At 53.2% G+C, this 24,127-nt stretch overlaps 1 protein-coding gene across 4 annotated transcripts in view; it reads right to left on the reverse strand.

Annotated features, from left to right (window-relative positions):
• The window catches only part of LINGO3 (leucine rich repeat and Ig domain containing 3), a 34,346-nt gene that overhangs the window by 2,139 nt on the left and 8,080 nt on the right, over positions 1 to 24,127 (reverse strand). For 2 of the 4 annotated variants that reach the window (XM_036399545.2, XM_036399547.2), the window contains exon 2: positions 15,638 to 15,741. The exons of the other annotated variants lie outside the window; for them this stretch is intronic. The gene's annotated coding sequence lies outside the window, so the exon portion shown is untranslated. The remainder of the gene's footprint in view (positions 1 to 15,637; positions 15,742 to 24,127) is intronic. 4 annotated transcript variants of the gene reach the window in all.

A 24,127-nucleotide genomic window follows, 5' to 3' on the forward strand; every position in this document is an offset into this window, starting at 1 on the left:
TGGGCCAATCCCAGATGCACCTGTTGCATTCCACAGCAGCAGATAACCATTGTTTACATTTTGTTCCTGAGGCCTCTCAGCTTCTCAGGAGGAAAAATCCTAAGGAAAGGATTTTTCATTAAAGATGTCTGTGACAGTACCCTATTGGAATAATTACCAATATTGCAGACAGGACGTGCCTGAGCTTGTCTGGCCCTTGGTGCTTGTCAAAGCTCAGTGCATCCCTCCAGGTGTCCAGAGTTGCCAAGAACCCTGATGGGGGGCTCGGAGACCCTGGCACAAAGCCCAGAGCACCTCCGGGTTTGATTGTGACCCCTGGAGCAAGTTACCAGCTTTGTATGAGGACCTGAAAGTCACAGAAGTTTGAATAGTATAATAATAAAATGATCACAGGGTGAAAATGTAGATTTTAGCATTTTTGGTATGGGGGTTATGAGGACAAAATGGAGGAACTTGAGCGTGTCCAGCCTTTCTTCTTCTGCTTCTTGTTCTCCATTTTCTGCAGCGATGTTGGCACTTTGGGATTGGTTTAGAATAGAAATGCACTGTCTAACGTAGGTGATAGGTATTGGGAATTAAGTGTAAATATGTTATACGTAGTTTGTGGTATAAAAAGACAACACCCCCTCAGGGGTGGTCAGAGTGCCTGTGGCTGCCCTGCTGAGCAGACCTCGGCTGGGCAGAAAGAAAATTTTATAGATAAGAATTAATAAACAACTTCAAGACCGAAAACTGAAGAGCTCTGACTCATTCTTCAGACGTGCGGGCTGAAACAGAGACATCCTGCACATCTGGGACAGCAATTAACAACCAAAAACCCGAGAGGTGCTGAACCAAATAGTGGCAACTGTGGTGTTTCACCCCAGGGACACTTTTGGCTGGCTGGGTGTGTGGTGTTTCACCCCACAGACACTTTTGGCTGGCTGGGTGTGTGGTGTTTCACCCCACAGACACTTTGGGCTGGCTGGGTGTGTGGTGTTTCACCCCACAGACCCTTTTGGCTGCCTGGGTGTGTGGTGTTTCACCCCACAGACACTTTTGGCTGGCTGGGTGCTGCAGCTGGGCACTGCAGACAAGTCCAGGCCTACAGGAGCTCTGGTGGTGCTGGGATGGAGCTTCCCCCCATAACAGGGGCTGCTCCTCAGGTTTCCCTCTGCTGGAGAAGCTTTAAGGGGATGGTGAAGGAAAGGAGTCGCTTCTGCTGGAGGGTTTGGATCCAGAGCTTTATTCTGGCCTCTGAATGCAGCACCAGCTCCAACAGAACTCCCTGAGCCCGTGGCTGCTGCTCCTTTAACCCCGGGGAGAGGTGCAGGGAAGGGGCAGGGAGCCACCAAGCAGGGACAGGAGGGGAGGGACAAAGGGACAAAGGACACCTGGATGGCCCAATGCCCCCCAGGGGTAGAGGGCATCCTTTGGATCTGCCAATCCCTTCTGGAATTCCAGGACTGACAGACAGTGCTGGGAGGGGAAAGGAGAGGTGACTGACACACCTGGGAGGGAATTATCAGGGGAGGGAGCCGAGGTTCTGAGGTAAACCCTGAAATCACACTGCAACAGTACCAGGCCCCACAGATCGCCTGTCTGTGAGCTGGGACTGGACACTGCTCCCCAAGGCCCTGGGGTTGATGAGGCCCCATTCCCTCCAGGAAAACCCCTGGATCCCTTTCACCAACTGTGCAACCCAGGGATCCTGCCCTGTGCAAAGCTGGGATAAATGAACCTCACTCTCTATTGGAACAGGGAAATTGAGGCAAGGGGTGAGGTCTCTGAGAGGAGACAGAGCTGCAGACCCACACCTGAGCCTCTGCTCCCACTGGCTCAGCCTCCCTGTGCCCCTGATGGTGCAGGCACAGGCAGAGGGGGTGGTGAGCACCCTGGGATAATGCACAGACACCCCAAGGGCAGGGCAGGAGCAAAGAGATGCTGGCAGAGACATTGCCAACTTGTGACACAGCTGGGATGTCCCATTCCCTCTGGTGACACAGCTGAGATGCCCCATTCTCTCTGGTGACACAGCTGAGATGCCCCATTCTCTCTGGTCACACAACTGGGATGTCCCATTCCCTCTGGTGACACAGCTGAGATGCCCCATTCTCTCTGGTGACACAGTTGGGATGTCCCATTCCCTCTGTTGACACAGCTGAGATGCCCCATTCTCTCTGGTGACACAGCTGGGATGTCCCATTCCCTCTGGTGACACAGCTGAGATGCCCCATTCCCTCTGGTGACAGAGATGGGATGCCCCATTCCCTCTGGTGACACAGCTGGGATGTCCCATTCTCTCTGGTGACAGAGCTGGCATGCCCCATTCCCTCTGGTGACACAGCTGAGATGCCGCATTCCCTCTGGTGACACAGCTGAGATGCCCCATTCCCTCTGGTGACACAGGAGGGATGTCCCATTCTCTCTGGTGACACAGCTGGGATGTCCCATTCCCTCTGGTGACACAGCTGGGATGCCTCATTCCCTCTGCTCCTGGTCTGAGGTCTCATCCAGTGGCAGAAATTATCCGAGGGCCCCTGTCTTGGAGGGGTCCCGTAGGACAGGGGATGCTCGATGCCACATGTAGGGCCCAGTCCCCTGTCCCCATCCCCGTCCCCATCCCCGTCCCCGTCCCCATCCCGGTCCCGCCCTCCCAGATCCCAGATTAAGGCGGCCCCGGGCTCCATCTTTGCCGAGCAGGGATTAACTCCGACCCCGCGGCGCCGTTCCCCGCCTGCTCTCCTTTCCTTTCCAGGGATTAGCACTTGGCTGCCGCTTTCCCTTTTCTTTGCCTCCCCTTTCCCTCTCCCTGTCCCCATCCGTGCCCCAAATCTGCCTGGAAACGCCACCGCAGACTCCTTTCCTTAATGAAGCACGGTCATTAACCTAATTAAGTGGCAGAGTTGCTCGGTTGGGTGTTGTTGAGCCTGGCATGAGAATATTGGGGGTGCCAAGAGCAGAACCAGCCCCTGGGGAGGTGCAGGGAATGGGGCACTGTCATCTCCAGCGTGGGGGGCTTTGTGCCATCGCTCCCACAGCACTGGGACAAACTGGGGTGCAGTCCCTGAGGGTTGGTTCCAGCCCCTCTCACACTCCCTTCTGTCCCTCTGGGCTGACCCCAAACCTGTCTGTGGGAGCCCAGCAGGATGTGGGGCGAGGGAAGAGGACAATGTGACATCTGTGGCTGCTCAAGGCCATTGAGGTGTGGCTGCAGTGCCCACCTTGGTGCCACTGCAGGTGCTCAGTGTCTAAAAGGTCCCCAAAGGGCCCATTTTGAGGTGGCTGCTGCTTGGCTTAGGGGGGCACAGAAGGAGAGTGATGGGGACCCAGATCCCCCAGAGAGGTGACAGTGGTGGAGCAGGGACAGCAGGAGCTGGCCCAGCCCAGCATCTCCTGCTCCTCACACCCTCAGTGCTGGTAAAGGACACCCAAGGCTGGTGTCACCCTCCCTCCTGTCCCCACGGGCTGGTGGCACATGGGACAGCCCCAGGGGGCTGTTACTGCCTCCCTGTGCTCAGGACCCAGGGAAGGATGACACCTCCATGGGTAATTTCCTGATCCCATTATCCCAGAGCAGCAATCTCTGGGATTAAACCCATTGCTCAGTGCAATTTTGGAAGGATGGGAGAGGATCTTCAAGGATCTTCAAGGACACCGCTCTGAGGGATGCTAAGGGTGGGGTTGTTGGGGTGTCTGTGCAGGGACAGGGGTTGGACTGATGATCCCTGAGGGTTCCTTCCCCTCAGGATATTCCAGGGTTCTGTGATCTTTTACAGATGTGGGGATGTGGCACTGAGGGACAATGGTGTCCTTGGCAGTGCTGGGCTTGCACTTGATCTTAGAGGGATTTCCAGCCTCACCAATTCTATTCTGATTCTGTGGCACCTTTTTCTTTTATTTTGTGTGTCTTCATTTTGCCACATTTCCCTTTTTCTTCCAACAAATCAAACCAAGAGGGAGGTGTCACCATTTCACACAACCACAGGATTGTGGATGCAGCTGGGGGTCAGGGAGTGGGACCACTGACCCCACTGCTGCCCCTGCCCCTTTCTCCCCTCTCTCCAGCACTGCTCAGCTTCACTCCTTGCCCCAAACTCCTTTTGGGGACTGGAGGTCCCCAAATGCCACCTGGACACTGGAGCTGCCTGGCAGCCACTTTGTGAAGGCTCTGCCTGGCTGGTGGCCCGGGAACCTGAGCTGGCTCTGGGGTGAGGAGGGGGCAGCTCCCCTTGGTCCCCCTGGTTCAGGAGGCCCCACTCTTGCTCTGCCCTGGGGCTCCATGGGAAGGATGCCCCAAGCACAACATGCAAACCCACAGGAAAAACCCCTGCCCATTTATTGTGACACTTTTTCATCCTATTCAGAGTCTCTACACTAAATAAATGTGCCCTGGAGCCCCTTTAACGGTGTCTCCCTGCCAGCCCCGGGGGGATCCAGCCCTTCCCCTCCCTGCCTGAGGCTCTGCCCTGTGTTCATTATGGATGAGCCTGGAGTAACCCAACTCCACTTTTGGTTCCTACTCCGGCCACCTGATCCTCTAAGCAAAGCTCCAGCCCCACTGGAGTTGTTTTCCCTGGCAGATGGAGAGCGGGAGCCACAGCCCTGGGCTCAGCTTCCCTGTCCAGAGCCAGAGCATCAGCCAGCCCTGCTGTGGGCTCACCTTCCCTGTCCATTCCTGATTCCTGCTGCCCCCCAACCTTGGGCTCACCTTCCTTCTCCTGAGCCAGAGCATCAGCCATCCCTGCTTCCCCACAGCCCTGGGCTCACTTTCCCTGTCCAGACCCAGCCCTGCTGCCCCCAGCCCCAGCCATGGATGCTCCACTGCCCCCACAGCAAACCCCACATTAGGATCAGCCAATTCCCTGCAAACGCAGGCAGAGCCGGGCTCTGGAGCAAGGCTGGCTCTGCCAGGGTCTCTGGCGGCCCCAGGACACCCAGCAGAGGAGCTGCAGAGCCGCAGTGTCCCCCAGGGCCAGCGGGACCCTCTCGGTGCCGGGCAGAGCCGGGCTGGTTTATTAATAGCTCATTACGGTGATTGTGCGGCGCTTTCCGGGCTCGCCCGGCCCCTGGGGAGCCCGGGCAATAAAGATCCAGAGCAAGGCCTAGATAGAGGCTCTTCTCCTCATTTAATTTGTTTTTAAAAATAACAAGCTTGCTGCATGCAGCGCTGGGGACGGAGCCAGCAAAGCCTGGGGCTGAGGGGCTGCGATGGGGGAAGCGGAGCAGAGCAATTTTGGACAATTTGACAATTTTGTGAGCCCCTGGAGCCTTCCCTGCCTCGTTCCCTACTTCCCCACCAGGATTTGTGACCACTGAGCTTGTTTTGTCCCAGGCACCAGCAGCACAGAGGAACTGCTGCTCTCCAGCCACCCTGGCTTGGGGCTCCCCTGGATCCCTGAAGTGTCCAAGGCCAGGCTGGACAGGGCTTGGAGCACCCTGGGATAGTGGAAGCAGCCCCTAGCCATAGCAGGGGGTGGGATGAGATGGTTTTTAAGGTCCCTTCCATCCCAAACCATTCTGGGATTCCATGCAGGTGGGATTTTGTTCCCTCTCCACCCTTCAAACAGCTCCTGCTCCTCTGACACAAGCTTGGCCCTGCCAGCTCCTCCAAGAGCAACTGCTCCTCAGCTGCCATTATTTATCCCTTTTTGTGAATAAAGACCAAAAAATCAGCCCAGGCTGCCATTTCCAGGTTCCCCTGCTCAGACATCACATCAGCACAAACCCCTCAGTCAGAGCAAGGTCTTGTTTTATCCTTCCCTTGACGTGCAGGATGTAAAATGCTCCCGCTGAGCTCCTCTCCTTCCAGCACCCCACTGCTGCTGCTCCAGCCTCATGGTGGGGGCCAGGGGATGCTGCTGCATCTTTCCAGGGATGCAGGGAACCCCAGGAGAGGATGGAGACTCCAAAGTAAGGAGGGAGCAAATGGAGCAGAATGTGATTGTGGGATGCTGTGAGAGTCTGTCCGAAACATCCCTCATCTGCCTCACGATTGTTATTTGGGGACCACTAAAGAAAAGACCCCCCCTGTCTAGAATCTCTGGCTCTGAAGGAGAAATTCACATGCCAACAAGGCCCAGAGATCTGAGAGCATTGCTAAGTTACTGTTTTCACAGGTGTTTGCTGTATGCTACACTGAGCCCAATGAGAAGAAGAAGGGGGCACTGTGGCCATTTTGCAACAGCAGCCTTGGGAGCTGTCCCACCTCTTGGCCTGGCTGGACTTCTCCTGAGTTCAGGTGGTCTCCCACAGCAGACCCTCACCTGCTTTACAACCACCGTGATAGACAGACTGAGATGTAAGGAGCCTCTCCATCAAGGACTGAGACATGGAACCCCCGTGTGAAAAGGCCCCTCTGCTCCTCCCAAGGACTGAGACATGAAACCCCCATGTGGAAAGGCCCCTCTGCTCCTTCCAAGGACTGGGACTGAACCCCCCAGCCCGGGGCAGGTGTGTGGGGGAGGCAAGCTGACCAGAGCGAGATGTTTGCCTGCAGGTTGTGACCACTGGACCAAGAACACAATGGCTCTCGTTTACTGCTGAGAACATGGACTACCTGTTACATCTATTCCTTATTGTATCTGTTTCCCACCCCCCCTCCACAATTTTCAATAGAATTATCATAATAAAAACCTCTGAGTTAGCGAGAGATTTTGAGATCTCCCCAATGTAACAGGGGATCCTCAACTGGAGTGGACCAAAGGACTTCATCTCTACGTTTGGTAGCTCTATCCCTCTCTTTCTCTCTTTTCTCTCTCTTTCTCTACCTTTTTCTCTCCCTTAATCCCTCTATCGCATTTTGCTGTGGTCATTCAATAAAGGTGCATTTGTTTTGATTATTACTGCAAATCCCCTGTGCTGTGCTGGTTTTTTGCACCCTGAGATCAATCCAGGAACCATCACGAACCCCATTCCTAAGGATGGACCGTGACAGATGCCCACCCTGAAAACACCAACGTGGGGATAACCCAGTGCTCTGTCACGCGGCTATCAGGGAGCTGCCAGCGCCTTGTGCCAGTGCCAGTGTGTCCCAAACTTGGCCTGAGACAGGAGAGGGCTCCTCAAAACACCAGCAGCAGCCAAGTGCTGTCGGGAACACCCCGAGCGCTGCCCTGCCTGGCAGCTGAGTGTCCCCGCGCCATCCCCGCTCCCTGGCTGCTGTCCCCAGCCCAGCTCCGCGCCAGGTTGGCAATGCCAACCCTGCTGGGCTGTGCCAGCACCCTCACAGACTCTGTCACCCTGCTCAGCCCCTGCATGGGGCTGCATGGAGTGTCCAGGCACCCCTGTGGTGCTCCCCAGCCCACTGAGAGCTGTCCAGGATTGCTGCTGGGGTCTCCATCAGGACAAGCTCCCTGCGCTTCCCTGCAGGAATGCGCTCTGTGTTGACAGAGTGACAAAACCATCTTTTGTCTTTTCAAAAAGGAAAGAAGCCCAGAAGTTTTTTCTCTTCAATTAGGTGAAAAAACTACTTCATAGGCCTAAGGGACTTTACCTTAAACTTAAGGATAGCTAATTGGACAGAAGCTAAAAAGTCTTGCTTAGGTAATTTACTAGAAAAAGAAGTGAACAAAGAAACAAATTGCTTTTGTAAGGTGTTTTATCAGGAGCAAAGACTTTTTGCACTTGGCTTGGTTTTTCTTTGTTTGTTATTTTGCTTTTTATTAAACTTTTTTTGTTTCTAACACTGCAACAGAAACTATTTTGTTAATTTTCATGCTTCCAAGCATACCTGAGCTATCTTGGGTGTGTTATAGACCTCTAAGAGCTTATGAGACTTGGCTTAAAGAGAATATTATAACACTTTCCTGTCCTGGGGTGTGAGCAGGATGAGATCTCCACTGCCAGGAACAGGACTGTGCTGGACCAAGATATTTTATGAAAAATCCTTTTGCTAGGATTTTTTTCTCCTGAGAAAATGAGAAGCCTCCAAGGAAAAGAAAAACAATAATTATCTGCTGCTGTGGAATGCAACAAGTGCATCTTTGATTGGTCCATGTTGGTTGTTTCTAATTAATGGCCAATCAAAGTCCAGCTGGCTCAGACTCTCTGAGAGTCACCAGCTTTTGTTATCATTCCATTCTTTTCTTTTCAAGCCTTCTGATGAAATTCTTTCTTCTATTGTTTTAGTATAGAATATATAATATATAATATATAATATATAATATATAATATATAAAATATATATTATATATTATATATTATATATTATATATTATATATTATATATTATATATTATATATTATATATTATATATTATATTTTAATAGAATAAAATTACAATATAATTAGATAATATAATATAATATATTATAAATTATATATATTATATATAATTATAATAATGTTATATACTATATTATATCATATAATATTATATATATTATATAAATTATATTATATATTATATAATATTATGATATATTATGTTTTACCATATAATTATTATATAAATGATATTATATATTATATAATTATGTTATATTATATATTATATGTTATATATTATATATATTACATTATATTATATTATATATTATATGTTATATATATTATATAATTATAATAATATAATTATATAATCATAATATAATATATATAATATATTTATTATTATTATTATTTTATATATATATATATATATATATATATACATATATGTATATATATATATGTATATATATATATATATATATATATATATATATATATATATAATAAAATAATAAATCAGCCTTCTGCAACATGGGAGTCAAGATTCTCTTCTCTTCCCATGCTGGGGCTGCCTGCAGCTTCCACACCAAGCAGGGTCCCTGGGCTGGAGCCTCCCTGAGCTGCTGGCAGGGGCTCAGAGCAGAGGATGGGGCACTCTGGGTGCTGATGCCAACAATTCCCTGGCTCCAAGCCCATGGGGAAGGGAAAACTGCAGCCAGAGCTGCCCCAGGACAGAGCTCCTCCAGACCCCAATCCTGTGCCAAAGCCAGTCCAGACCTCTGCTCCTTCTTCCCTGCTGGAAAACCCCAAGCCCTCAGTCACACCTTCCAAAAACACCCTTCCCTTTGTATGATTTTAGGCTGAAATGGCAAAAAATGAGAATCCCTGGGGTCTGCTCCATGCTCAGCTTCACTGGTGACACCACCCACACTGATGGTGGCTCCAGGGGCTGCTGGGGATCCCCTGGGGGTGTCCTGGCATCGTTCAGAGCTGCCAGGGCCCAGTTTGATGCCCAAAGGTGAACTCAGGGAATCCAACTGTGTTTTTCCAGCTGTTGCTGCAGCTCAGAGCAGAGCACAGGGCACTGAAATGAGGACCAAAGGTGACCCGTGCCACCCTCCAAAAACCAACCAAAAGCTCCTGCAGCTTCAGTTTAGCCCTTGCCTCGAGTCTGAAAAGTCAGTGGGTTTGGAGCCACACTGAGCTTGGAAAAACCCCAGAAAAGACAGGGGGGCATGGGGGGGGGATAGGGGTGATGGGGAGGAGATTCAGGAGCATCCCCTGGACCTTCCCTGGCTCCTGGGGTGACACCAGCAGGTTTCTCCCTCTGCACAGGGCAGCAGAAAGATCCTGGCTTATGCTGGGGCGTGGAGGGGATTAAATCAGAGCTGAGACAGAAACAAAGAGGCAGAAACTGGAGGGTCAAAGGAGGCCAGGGATGTGCCCAAGCCTCAGCTCTGGTGATCAGGCAATTAGCAAGCCAAGCATGAGAATAAATAATCCAGCTGAAACAGGGAGAGCAGGACAGAGCTGGGGGTAAGAAGGAAGGAAATCAATCACCAGACCTAATGGAGAATTATCCAAGAGAGAGTTATTCCTAATCCTATCAGGGGCTGGCTGGGAAACAAATTCTCCTGGCTCTGTGGCCCTCAGCACGTTTTTCTGGGTCAGGGCTGGGCTGGGCAGGGCTGGAGGAGCAGAGGGAGAACCAATGCTGGGAGGGCACTGAGGGCACCCAGCAGGGGCCCTACAGAGCATCTCCCACCCCACAGGACCTGGTGAACTGTGGGAGTGTCGGGGTAGGACAGTGGGGATGGATGGAGACGAGAGATCTCTGCAGCCAGGTCATGGAAATTGCATTTATTGCAAAGGGCCTGGGTGCAGGGCCCTGCTGGGAGCTGCCAGGCACAGCTGGAGCAGGACTGAGAGAAGAGAGGGGCAGAGAGGATGAGAGGGTGAGAGAGTATGAAGGGTAAAAGGGTAAGAGCATAGAAGGATAAGAGAATAAAAGGCAAGAGGGCAAAGTTCCCATTCCAATACAATAAATCATCTTCTGTGTTGAATATTCTAATTCTCACTAACCAGTCTAGTACAAGATACAAATCCTATAGCATTTCCAAACAGCCTATAAGAATCATTACATTACCATCCTGTGTTACATTTTAAACCCTAAAAACTCCTCTTTGGGCCCCTCTGCCAGGCTGGCAGGGTCTGCTCTGACCCTTGGAGCTGTCTGCAAGCAGAGGGTGTTGTTCCATCAAAAGGAGATCACCTTCAGCTGGCTATGCCATTGTTTTCCAGTTGTTCAGTAACTGAGGGATCTCAAAGCTTGCTTTCATTTCAATCTTGCTTATAGTTTCCATATTCTCAAAATCTTTTGCCAGACAATCATATTTATGAGGCTTTCCTGTTTCATCTTCCCCAACAGTGAACACCTTGAGAGTCCTCAGGCCACCAGGTGGCCAAGTGGCCATCCCCAACAGCCCTGTGCTGGCTGTGCTGGTCGTGTCACCCTGGTGTCCCTCTCAAGGCTGCTCAGGCAGAGCAGATGTTGCTGGCAAGGCAGGGGAATGGGGAGGGGAGCATGGAAGGAGCTGCCTGGGCAGGAGCCAGGTGGTGGCTGGGTCACCACTGAACGTCCCCAAGGGTGACTTCAGGGACAGCTGGAGAACATGAAAAGCTTCCACAGAAGGGAGCTAATTTGGTGAGTGGCAGCTGCTGCCTCTCACAAGGCTCCTCCTGCTCAGCAGCCCCAGGTCTCGGGGCGGCCGAGCAGCGCCGGAGCAGCTCCCAGGGAGGATCTGCCCTTCCTTTCCTGGTGTCTCCACGGTGTCTTCCCACCCCAGGATCCCATCCTGAGTCCCCAGCAGCCACAGGACTCTCCACTCCTCTCCCACGTGGGAACTCCCAGCACTGAGGATTCCCTGATGAGCCACGGCACCAAGGAGACGACCCGAAAGGAGCCACCGCTTATTTTTAGAGCCAACCTTATGATTCCTGAGCACGTGGCCCAGGCAACACTGCACAGGCAGCCCCAGATTGGCCACAATCTGCTCTTCTTCTTGACAGACATCATGTCTGAATCTCTATCTCCACAAGATGCTCCCAGGAGAGGAGACATTTAGAGAACGACCACGACGTACAACATTTCTGAAAGGTCACTGCCTGCACCAGGCAATGAGGAGCAGGAGCCACTCATCAGCAACAGGGGCTTTAGGGAGGTGTTTAATATTCCATGAGCATCTCTATTTCTCTACCAAAGTGGATAACTCTTCTAAAAGTGGGGTGGGGGGGGGCAGGGCAGGTGGGTGCTGGGCTCGTTTCCACCCAAGGGGGGCTGACTGAACCACAGGCAGAGCTGAATCTCGACTGCTGCTGGGAAATGGTGGCTGAGAGTGAACCTGACCTGGATCTCAACAATCTCAGAACCTGCAGGAGCAGAGGTTGAGCTTGACTCCCCCTCTTCAGCTGCATCCCAGACCACCCAGCTGCCACTGATGCCCCCAGGAACCCTGGAGCTGAACTCAGTGGCTCTGGTCCCTGCATGGAGAGCAGGGCTCATTTTTGGAGGGTTCAAGTGAGAACTTTTAATTTGCAGAAGCCCATTAACATCAGGGGCAGGATGAGGAGGGGCTGGGAGGCAACTGCAGGGTGACAGCCCACGGCCCACAGTGCCAGGACTTTCTGGTGTTGTCCCAGCCCAGTCTGTCACCAGGACTGGGTGCTGGCCACAGCCCCATGGTGGCCTTCTCCCTGAGCACTGACCCAGCCAGCAGCAAGGTGACAGCCCAGGTCTAGGAGACTCCCACTGCAAACCAGCTTTGTCCTCTCCCACTGCAAACCCAGCTTTGCCAAGGTCCCCATCCAAGCCCAAAGGTGCCCATCCAAACCAACCTTAGCCAAGGCTGGCCTGGTCTCAGGTTTCTCCCCAGCCTGGGAGTGGGGTCAAAGAACACAAACCCCTGGCAACTGTCCTGGCACCTCAGCTGTAGGGTCCACATGGCATTTGTTGCTGCTGGATGTACAAAGCACAGATGTGACAGCCAGGCACAGCCACGGGCACAGAAAAGCTCCTGGCAAGGGCTCCTGCCCCCACAGAGACACAAATACAGAGCATTCAATGAGAGAGGGGAATTTGCTCCTTCCTCTGCAGCTGCCTCCCCCTCCGGCCTCCCTCCTGAGCTCATCCCTCACCTTCTACACCAAAACACGGCCTGGGAGCGAACTGAGAGCACCACAGCATGGCTGAGTCCATGTGGGAGGGCACAGAGGGAATGGCCAGGCAGGACATCCCCAGGGTGTGGGGGGGACACCTCTGGGGGTGTCCCCTCCTGCTGGGGGGGACAAATCACCCACAGGGGCTCTGAGCAGCAGGGAGGATGTGAGACCTTCTCACAGGAAGGGTCCCTGTGCCTTCACTGCTCCAGCCCTGCAGTTCCAGCCCTGCAGCTGGGTGACAAAGGAGGTGCTGGGGCAGGAGGATGAATAAGGGAACAGGAAAGCAGAGGCTGTAATTAGGCACCTTTCAGAGCGCTGATGGATGACGATGATGATGATGATGCTGCTCGGGGGCGTGCAGAGCTGGGATGCTGACGTGCAGCCACCCCCCAGTGCCAGCACTGGTCCCAGGCTGCCCTGAGGTGCCCAGCAGAGCCCTGCCCTGCTGCTGGACAGTGATTTCAGTAACAGGAGAGCCCTGCCCTGCTGCTGGACAGTGATTTCAGTGCCCAGAGAGCTCTGCCCTGCTGCTGGACAGTGATTTCAGTGCCCAGAGAGCTCTGCCCTGCTGCTGGACATTGATTTCCTGGTGATTTCAGTGCCAGGAGAGCCCTGCCCTGCTGCTGGACAGTGATTTCAGTGCCAGGAGAGCCCTGCCCTGCTGCTGGACAGCGATTTCAGTGCCAGGAGAGCTCTGCCCTGCTGCTGGACATTGATTTCCTGGTGATTTCAGTGCCAGGAGAGCCCTGCCCTGCTGCTGGACAGTGATTTCAGTGCCCAGAGAGCTCTGCCCTGCTGCTGGACAGTGATTTCAGTAACAGGAGAGCCCTGCCCTGCTGCTGGACAGTGATTTCAGTGCCCAGGAGAGCTCTGCCCTGCTGCTGGACAGTGATTTCCTGGTGATTTCAGTGCCCAGCAGAGCCCTGCCCTGCTGCTGGACAGTTATTTCAGTGCCCAGAGAGCTCTGCCCTGCTGCTGGACAGTGATTTCAGTGCCCAGAGAGCCCTGCCCTGCTGCTGGACAGTGATTTCAGTGCCCGGAGAGCCCTGCCCTGCTGCTGGACATTGATTTCCTGGTGATTTCAGTGCCCAGAGAGCTCTGCCCTGCTGCTGGACATTGATTTCCTGGTGATTTCAGTGCCCAGAGAGCTCTGCCCTGCTGCTGGACAGTGATTTCCTGGTGATTTCAGTGCCCAGAGAGCTCTGCCCTGCTGCTGGACAGTGATTTCCTGGTGATTTCAGTCACAGCTGCCTCCCAGGGGCTTTGCCCCAGCACACGACCTCATTTGTCCAGCCCAGCCGTGCCAGCCCTCGTTAGATCAGCTCCTTCATTAAGCTCAGCACTTCAGTAAGGCTGGTCTGAGCCCCTCGGGGGGCTGGCACATAAATCACACCCTGATTGCTGTCACTGGCTGCCAGTGCTGCACCTCTGATGGCAAAATCTCCTCCTAATCCCTCACCTGAGCTGTGGTGGCACAGATCAGGGCAGTCCCAGCCTCTCCTCCAAGCTCCTGGATAAAACAAAGGCTCTTTGCAGCCTTGAGCCACAGGGAGGGCCCTTCTCCTGAGGGCTCAGCCCCATGGGAGCCTTCATCCATGGCAGGGGTGCCCAGCAAGGCCAGCTGCCCTCTGGAGAAGGAGCCCTGGCTGCTCCCAGCCGATCTCTGCACCTCAGCAGGGGGATCCATCATTCCAGAGGCTTTAATCCCACTGGACTGCTGGACATGTGGGCAGGGGAGCAGACTGACAGGCCAGACTGACAGACAGCTGCAGGGACAGGCAGCTGTGGCTGGAGAGCAGCCTGGTCCCAGCAGGACTGCTCAGCTCTGCAGAACCCAGCTCGGAGCTCTGCGGGGACAGGGGGGAAAGGGGGCAGAGGTGGAGCCCCCAATTTGCTGGAAACCCTGAAACCCTGCTGGGAGTGGGAATTCCAGGCAGGAGCAGCACGGAGTGACAGCTTTCCCTCCCCCTCCCAGCTCTGCTCAGCAGCACTCCTGGGCTGAGAGCATTTTTTAAGATCTGTCTGCAGCTGCTGCTTCACTGGAGATTTATTTTATTGCCATCCCAATTATGATCATGGGAGCAGCGAGAGCAAAATACCACAACAGGGTTGAAACAACTCCTGACATCCCAAACCCACAACAGGGGTGAAATAACCCCTGAAATCCCAACCATGACAGGGGTGAAACAACCCCTGAAATCCCAACCCACAACAGGGGTGAAATAACCCCTGAAATCCCAACCATGACAGGGGTGAAACAACCCCTGAAATCCCAACCCACAACAGGGGTGAAACAGCTCCTGACATCCCAACCATGACAGGGGTGAAACAACCCCTGAAATCCCAACCCACAACAGGGGTGAAACAACCCCTGAAATCCCAACCATGACAGGGGTGAAACAACCCCTGACATCCCAACCCAGCCCTGTCACACGAGTGGGAGCAGGACCAACCCCTGGGATCATCCCGGAGAGGGGAGGGGACAGGGGGATCCACCCCAGATCTGTCCTGGCCTCGCTGGAGATCCCAGAGGGGCCCAGCAGAGCCCAGGGGGGTTCAGCTGTGCCACCCCCAGACCCCCCTTGGCTGGAGGGTGACACTGATGAGGCAGTGGTGACATTTGGAGCAAGACACGCTGGCGTCAGTCCCAGATCTGTGGCTGCAGGGCATCAGCTGGGGCACCAGGAGAGCAGCTCAGCTCCTTCTCATGTGCAGCCCCAAGAGGATCCCAAAAGCCAGAAATCTCCATGGGGGAAGGGAAAGGGGCCGTGTGGCTTCACTCCCTGTCTGGCATCTGGACAGCAGAGCAGAGGCAAAGCCTCCAGAGCTCCTCTCTGAGCTGATGAACTCCCAAATCCCAGGAAATCCATACAAACTCCAAACCACGGCTGCACATGGATCCGGGCATGGCCAAGGCTGAGGGTCCAACAGTGACCAAGGGTGGGGTCCCACTGCTGCCTGCCACCAACCCTGAGCAAAAACTGAGCTCAGCATCCCACAGCTTCACACCACAGCTTGCCTGAGCCTCTTCTGGCTTATTTTGGGGTGGTGACAACAGGCTGGACATGTCCCAGCTGCTCCACGGGATTCCTGCTGCACGAGGAGCTGGGGACAAGGAGAGGCCTAATGCCACCAAGCAGGGGTGGCCACGAGGTCAAAATGAGCTGGATTTTGAGTGTCCCAGTGCACAACCCCCAATCCCACTGGAGCCCAGGGAGTTCTCACCGTTCTGCAGGTGCAGGGCTGCTCTGACATGGGGCTCTGCTGAGGCATTGGAGCCTGGGGACGGTCACATGGTGAAGGCTCCAGCACAGCCAGCCTCGGCTCCTCTGCACAGAAAGCACAGGGAGAGCACTGTCAGTCACCTTCCCCCAGTGTCTGCCACAGAAATCCCAAATAAACCCCTCCAAAGGCCAGGGATGTGGCACCCAGGCACTTCCCAGAGAGAGGGAGCATCCTCAGAGCTGCTCCAGGTGCATGTGTGACCTGACCATTGCAGCTTGGCTGGTTTTATCTGTAAATATATAAATATTATATAGCATATTTTTAATATAAAATATCATATATTTATAATAATCTATAATATATACCCTCGATATTCTATTCTATTCTATTCTATTCTATTCTATTCTATTCTATTCTATTCTATTCTATTACATTATATCATATTACATTACATTATATTACATTATATTATATTAATTTATATTGTAATTTATATTAAATATATAGTACAATATAAAATATATATTCATATGTAATGTAAAACATAATAATATTAATTGTTATCATTAAATATATAATATGTATATTTTATAATAAGTATATTTTATATGTATATTTTATAATATATAAATATAGTATATGCCTAATTTATATAATTAGAAATATACAATATTTATATATTATAAAATATCATAAATAAATATAAATATAAAAGATATAATATATTATAAAGTATATTTATAATTTTAGAAATATAAAATTATATCACACTTTGTGCCCTGAAGGATCCTCTCCCCACCAGGAGAGTGTCCCAGCCCATCCCTGCCTGGGTAGCTCCGGGTGGAGCAGGGAGCACCCAGCCCTGCCCTTGGGGAATCGTGCAGGGACTCCAGGAGGGCACTGAACCCACACAGGGGATGCCCACTGCCCAGGAGGCCTCGAATCTGGGGAGATTTCACCCAAACGTGGCAGCAGAAGTGCCACTGGCCGGACCCCCAGCCCAGTGTCCCCCCCTGGGCATTTTTGGGGACCTGGGGGGGATCGGGAGATGCTCCCAGCACTGATGCAGCAGATGCTGAACAAATGATTCGCTGTGGTTTTACCGAATTGCTTTGAGTTCTCTGGATGAAGTTTAATTTGCCTGTTGCAAAGGAAGAGGGAATTTAAATAGCTCCTTTTGTGTGGAAATCCTGCTTAACAGCCCTCAAATGTCCCCGGCTCGGGTCTCTCAGCACACCCACGCTGCTGCTGCAGCTCAGCAGCTGCTCTGAGCCTGCTGCAGACCTCACTCAGCTCGGGGAGGTGGCGTTTGGGTGGGCAGCAGCAACCAGGGGGTTAATTCCTGCTGGGAGAGGCTTGGGGAGCCTTTGGCAAAGGAGCTTTCCAGGGCAGGGGAATGAGGAGCATCAGCAGCCGGACCTGGGCACAGGGATCACAGCCATGGGGACACAGGGATCACACCCCTGGCACAGGGATGACACCTTTGGGGACACAGGGATCACACCCCTGGCACAGGGATCACACCCATGGGGACACAGGAATCACACCCAAGGGGACACAGGGATCACACCCCTGGCACAGGGATCACACCCAAGGGGACACAGGGATCACACCCAAGGGGACACAGGGATCACACCCCTGGCACAGGGATGACACCTTTGGGGACACAGGGATCACACCCATGGGGCACAGGGATCACACCTTTGGGACACAGGGATCACAGCCAAGGGGACACAGGGATCACACCTTTGGGGCACAGGGATCACACCCAAGGGGACACAGGGATCACACCTTTGGGGCACAGGGATCACACCCATGGGGCACAGGGATCACACCTTTGGGACACAGGGATCACACCCATGGGGCACAGGGATCACACCTTTGGGGCACAGGGATCACAGCCATGGGGCACAGGGATCACACCTTTGGGGCACAGGGATCACAGCCATGGGGCACAGGGATCACATCCCTGGCACAGGGATCACAGCCATGGGGACACAGGGATCACACCCGTGGGGCACAGGGATCACACCCATGGGGACACAGGGATCACACCCCTGGCACAGGGATCACATCCCTGGCACAGGGATCACAGCCATGGGGCACAGGGATCACACCTTTGGGGACACAGGGATCACACCCATGGGGACACAGGGATCACACCCCTGGCACAGGGATCACAGCCATGGGGACACAGGGATCACACCTTTGGGGCACAGGGATCACACCCATGGGGACACAGGGATCACACCCCTGGCACAGGGATCACACCCGTGGGGACACAGGGATCACACCTTTGGGGCACAGGGATCACACCCATGGGGACACAGGGATCACACCCATGGGGACACAGGGATCACACCCCTGGCACAGGGATCACATCTTTGGGACACAAGGATCACACCCATGGGACACAGGGATCACACCCCTGGCACAGGGATCACACCCATGGGGACACAGGAATCACACCCCTGGCACAGGGATCACACCTTTGGGGACACAGGGATCACACCCATGGGGACACAGGGATCACACCCCTGGCACAGGGATGACAGCCATGGGGACACAGGGATCACAGCCATGGGGACACAGGGATCACACCCATGGGGCACAGGGATCACACCTTTGGGGCACAGGGATCACACCCATGGGGCACAGGGATCACACCTTTCGGGACACAGGGATCACACCCATGGGGACACAGGGATCACACCTTTGGGACACAGGGATCACACCCAAGGGGACACAGGGATCACAGCCATGGGCACAGGGATCACACCCGTGGGGCACAGGGATCACACCCATGGGGCACAGGGATCACACCTTTGGGGTGGGATCCCCTTTATTGAGGAGTGTCCCTGACTGAGTTCCATGCAGTTCCAAATGAAAGCATTTGTTCCAGAACATGAGTTTCAAATCCCACATGGGATTTGCATCCCTGCCACCCAGGGAGGGACTGGCTGGGGTGAAGGGCTCAGCGGATCCCACTGACACTGGGACCTTCTGGGAGCTGGGAATGTGAGTTCCTGCCATTCCAGGGGGAATTCTGGGTGCCTCAGGACAAAAGGGACAATCAGGGCTGGCAGCAGGATGGAGAAACCCAGGATCTCAGCAGGATGTGAAAGCTCAGGATCTCAGCAGGATGGAAAAGCCCAGGATCCCAGCAGGATGGAAAAGCCCAGGATCTCAGCAGGATCCCATCTCCTCAGGAACGTGCCCTGCAGCACAGGGAGCTGGAGCACACAGTGTGGGAGTAACTCTGACCCACCACCCTGAAATAACAGCAAGAATGACCCAAACCAAGCCCTGAGATGCAGAAATGACCCAAAAACACCTGAACCCACCCTCAGCACCTGCAGGGGGGAGCTTGTGACACCTCCATCAACTACAGCTGGTGCAATTCGAGAAGGAATTTGCCTCCAGGGGATGCAGTGTGTGTGCTTTGAGGGACTGATGCCCACGGATCTGCTGTGGATCCCTGGGGCTGCTCCACTCCTGGGAGATGGGATAACTGGGAGGGAAGTGGGTTTGGATCTCTTGCAGCACCGTGTGTGGGACTCACACACTCAGATATTCCAGCAGGGATGGAGGAGGCTCCCCAGAACCAGCACCACCTGAGGGTAAATCCCAACCACAGCAGCCCAGCTGCTGCTCCCCATGGCCAGGCTCCAGCTCTGGGGATTGAAAAGGTAAAATTTCAATCCAATTCCAGCAGGCTGGACACAGCCAGGTATTTACTGCAGACCTGCAGAGAGCAAACTGCAGTCAGGCCAAACGTGCTCAGCTCCTGGCCCTGAGCAGCCTCTCCTGCCCTCCCTGAGAGGTTTCTTCACTCCCATCCTGCCTGAGCATGGGGAATGTGGAATTTAAGCTCACTTAGAGACCACCTGAGCTTGGCTTGTCAGGTGAGTCCCTCATTCCCAGCCCTGGGAATGAGCTGATGGTCTTGGCATTTGTTTTTGGCAGCTCCTGGGTCACGTAGCAACCTCTGTCTCAGGTTACCTCCGGGGTTTTGTCTGCAAATACATTTTAATCCTTGTGAAATGGGACCCACCAGCACGTGGGTGAAGTGCCTAAACCTCCCTCAGTGCCACGTGGTGACATCAGCACAGCTCCCTGGCCCTCTGTATGTTTGTGCCACCAGGGTTGTTGTCACCTTCTGCTCCTGTGATTTTTGGTTTTTTACTCAAAACTTGGATTTTTCAAACTCTTTTCTGGGCTACTCAGTGCAGGAGCCAGGAGAGGATTCCCCTCTCCCTGGGTGCCACACAGGACCTGCTTCTCCATCAAGGAGCTTCCAGTTCTGCATAGTGGATCTCCTTGAAAAAAGAAATTCAGCAGCAAATCCCAAAGCCAGACAGGACCCAGATGTCCTGGAAATCAGCAGACATGCAGAGAACCAGACCAAGGTGCCCAAGTTGAGCTCTTCTAAGGCAGATCCAACTTGCCACTGACCAGGACCCCCAGGGCCCTTTCTGCAGTGTCTGAGATGAGCCAGATCTGCTGTGATGCCCTGGAACAGTTGCTGAGCACATCCCAAGGGCCCTGGGGGTCCTGGTCAGGGGCAAGTTGGATCTGAGTCACTGCTGGGCCCTGGCAGCCCCAAGGGCCACCCTGTGCTGGGGGCACCAGGCCCAGGGAGGGATTGTCCCACTCTGCTCTGCCCTGGGGCAGCCTCACCTCCAGTGCTGGGGGCACTTTGGGCACCACGAGATCAGAAGGAGCCAAAGCTGTTGGAGAGTGGCCAAAGGAGGGACACGGAGCTGGGGAAGGGCTGAGGAGCAGCTGAGGGCACTTGGCTGGTTCAGCTGGAGCCCAGGAGACTGAGGGGAGGCTCCTGGGGGCTGCAGCTCCTGCCCAGGGCAGGCACAGGGGCAGGGGCTGAGCTCTGCTCTGGGACAGGGACAGGAGCCCAGCAAGGGCTGGAGCTGGGCCAGGCCTTGGCATGGAGCTCAGGGCAAGGTTCTGCCCCCCGAGGCTGCTGGGCACTGCCCAGGCTCCCCAGGGAATGGTGCCAAGGCTGCCAGAGCTCCAGGAGCATTTGGACACAGAATTCACAGAATCACTGGGTTGGAAGAGACCTCCAAGATCATCGAGTCCAACCCAGCCCCGGCACCTCAACTGAACCCTGGCACCCAGTGCCACATCCAGGCTCTCAGGGGTGCTCAGGGTGGGGTTGTTGGGATGGCTGTGCAGGGATGGGGCTGCACTGAGGATCCCTGTGGGATCCAGCTCGGGATCTTTTGGGATTTGATCATTCCATGGATCCCAGGACACCTGAGAGTGCCCCAGTGTCACACAGCCCTGGTATCCAGGAGCATTAAGCCAGAGACTTTTGCTCATTAGTGTAATGAATGTCAGATTGCCCAGCCAGCTGAGCTTCCAGCTGACCTTTAGTTACTGAAATATCAACAACAAAAATGACACATTACCATGGGGAGGTGTCACAGGCTGCTCATTTGAAATCCTCTCTCAGTGACAGCCCCCCAAAGAGTTTCTATCTGCAAAAGTAAATGGGAAAATTTGGAAAATGCTCAAGGAAGGAGGAAGAATTCATCTCCACTGCAGCACAACAGGGACACAGCATCTCCCAGCTCTGGGGGGACAGCCAGAAATGATCCCAGGGAGAGAAATGGAGGGAGAAATGAGGCAGAGCTGTTAAAAATGAAACAGAGGGAAAAAAAGATCTGTTTCTTAGGAGTCTTGGGAAAGTCACTGAGGTGGAAAGAGCTGAGCCAGGACTGAGGCAGCAGGGACAGGTCCCCAGGCCATGGAGTGATCCCGGGACACGGACAGGGACATGAACTCAGGGGCAGCAAAAGCCTGAGCCAGAGAGACCCTCAGGGCATGGAAAGAAACCCCAAAAACCCAGCAGCATTGTCTGATGCTGGATGAGCCTGACCCAACAGATCACAGCCCCACTTGTCACTGCAACAGCAACAACCTGCACCTGGATTTCCAGAGGTTTCCAGATGTTGGTGCAGGCTGAGCAAGGCAGGGGAAGGCAGTGGTGCCAAATTACTTTGCCACAAGGCTGGTGCTTGATGTAAAAGTGACTCTGAAGGGAAGAGGTAAGACCCTGGAATTTGTTTTCCCTCAGGAAATGATGTCTCAGGTTTGAGCTTTACTATTTTTCAGATTCTGTGCTGCTTTAGTGAGTGGGTCTGGGTTTCACATTATGGCATGGTGAGCTCTGTGCACAGAGCAGGGAGACAAAACAATTCCTGCTCCAGCTGGGGACCAAGGACAAATGATCCAAATCTCAGCCCCAAGAGCACAAACAACACGGGCTGAAGAGAGAAAAACAAGAAAGATGGGACTTAATAAGCTAAAGCTGTAATTAGACAATTAACTCCAATATGCAAATGGAGCAGAACTGATAAAAGTGAGAGACCCCACGACCAGGTGTTCATTTTGGGACCATTTTGGTTCATCTTGGGTGCAGGCCTGGCTGGGCTGGAGGGTCCAACCTCCACAATAACTCCTGGAATGACTTTCCAGAGCACTGGGCAGGGCTGGCAGGGATGCTGGCATCAACCACTTCCCTTCCCTGGGAGCAGCAGCCCAAGGCTCCCACTCCTCATCAGGCCCTGCAATAAGGACTAACGAAGGCAGGATTATTTCCTCCCCACTCCATTAGTCACACTTGGTTAATATTCCTGCTTATGGAAAAAGGTCACAGTTTCTCTCTCATTTATGTCACTCCACCTTCCATTTGCAGTCGCAGGGTTCTGCTCCTTTTCCATCCCTAATTAGTGTTCAATTACAGGGGCCCTGCCCCAGCCTCCCACCAGGCACAAGTCCTGGGCCACACTGCCTCTCCTGGGTCTCCCTGTGGAAAACTGACCCAAGAAAAGCCCTTTTTTCCTCTGGCAGCACAGAGGGAACCAGATGGACTTTCCTTCAAATGAGATTTAAATGGAAAAACACAAAATAGCTCCTTGTGCCAATATTGAAGGGTTGGTGTCCAGCTGTCCTGAGCATGGGGAAGGTCAGCCCGGGTGACCCTCTGGAAAAAGAGGCCAAAAGCATCAAACACCCTCATGGTTTGCTCCTCTGGCTGCACCACTGAGAAGGGGTTGGAAATGATTCCTTCAACTCTTCTGATGCCTTGTGAAGGCTGACCTAGAACAGAGACTGGACAGAGCTAAAGAATAAAGCAGGGATTTATTAGGAGGCCTCAATGGATCCACCTTGGGCAGCACAAAAGCCCAGCCAGGGCTGCACCCAAGATGAACCAAAATGGTCCCAAAATGCACAACTGGTCATGGGATCTCTCACTTTTATAAGATCTGCTCCATTTGCATATTGGAGTTCATTGTCCAATTCCAGCCCCAGCCCATCCAGTCCCATCCTTGTTTTTCTCTCTCCAGCCCATGTTGTTTGTCCTCTTGGGGCTGAGATTTGGATCATTTGTCCTTGGTCCCCAGCTGGAGCAGGAATTGTTTTGTCTCCCTGCTCTGTGCACAGAGCTCACCATGCCCTCATGTGAACCCAGACCCACCCACTAAAGCAGCACAGAACCTGAAAAATAGAAAAGCTCAAACCTGAGACATCATTTCCTGAGTGAAAACAAATCCTCTCACCTCAGGTGAGGTGTTCCAGCATGGAGTGTGGCTGAGGGAGTTTGGATGCTCAGGGAGAGCCCCTTTAGCTCCCCTGCCCTGCAAACCCCTGCTGCTGCTGCCCTGTGAGGAGCACTGTGAGGACTGTGCTCAGGAGGCTTCAGAAGATGGAAAACACCTTTCCAAGGCTGCCTGAATCCCCTCAGTCCATGCTCCATCCCTGCTGGTGCACCTGGCCCAGCAGCTCTGTCACAGCCTGATCCCACAGAGCAGCCACCAGCACCCTCCTGGCCACTTCAGTCTAGAGATGAACCCCTCATCCTCCTGCACTGAAACAGTGGCCAAATTGAGAGGAAAAGCAGTCAAGGCCTGGGGAAGCTTTCTGGAGATGCTGAGGATGGGAACTGAGTCAGAGATCAGGCACAGCCTCCCTCACTGCAGGTCCTGTTCCTGCTCCTCCTTCCCTCCTGTGCCTGCTGGGATCTGCTGGGTGAAACAGCCACCACGTCCCACACTCCCAGCTCTGAACCCAGCAGGGCTTCACTGCAGGGACACAGTTTGGGGTGACTGGGAGTGGGTGCAGCTGTGAGAAGCAGGTGAGCAGCACTGACAGCAATGAGAGTGCCCAGGTGTGCTGAGCAAGCACTCCAGGGACACACAGCTGCAATGCACGGACATGAGGGGTATAAAAAGGTGGGCTAAAGAACAAGAAGGGCAGATGTAGGAGAAGATGAAACAGGAAAGGCTCATAAATATGATTGTCTGGCAAAAGATTTTGAGAATATAGAAACTATAAGCAAGATTGAAATGAAAGCAAGCTTTGAGATCCCTCAGTTACTGAACAACTGGAAAACAATGGCATGGCCAGCTGAAGGTGATCCCCTTTTGATGGAACAACACCCTCTGCTTGCAGGCAGCTCCAAGG

Source organism: Molothrus ater, chromosome 26 (genome assembly GCF_012460135.2).
Source record: "Molothrus ater isolate BHLD 08-10-18 breed brown headed cowbird chromosome 26, BPBGC_Mater_1.1, whole genome shotgun sequence".
Classification (NCBI taxonomy): domain Eukaryota; kingdom Metazoa; phylum Chordata; class Aves; order Passeriformes; family Icteridae; genus Molothrus; species Molothrus ater.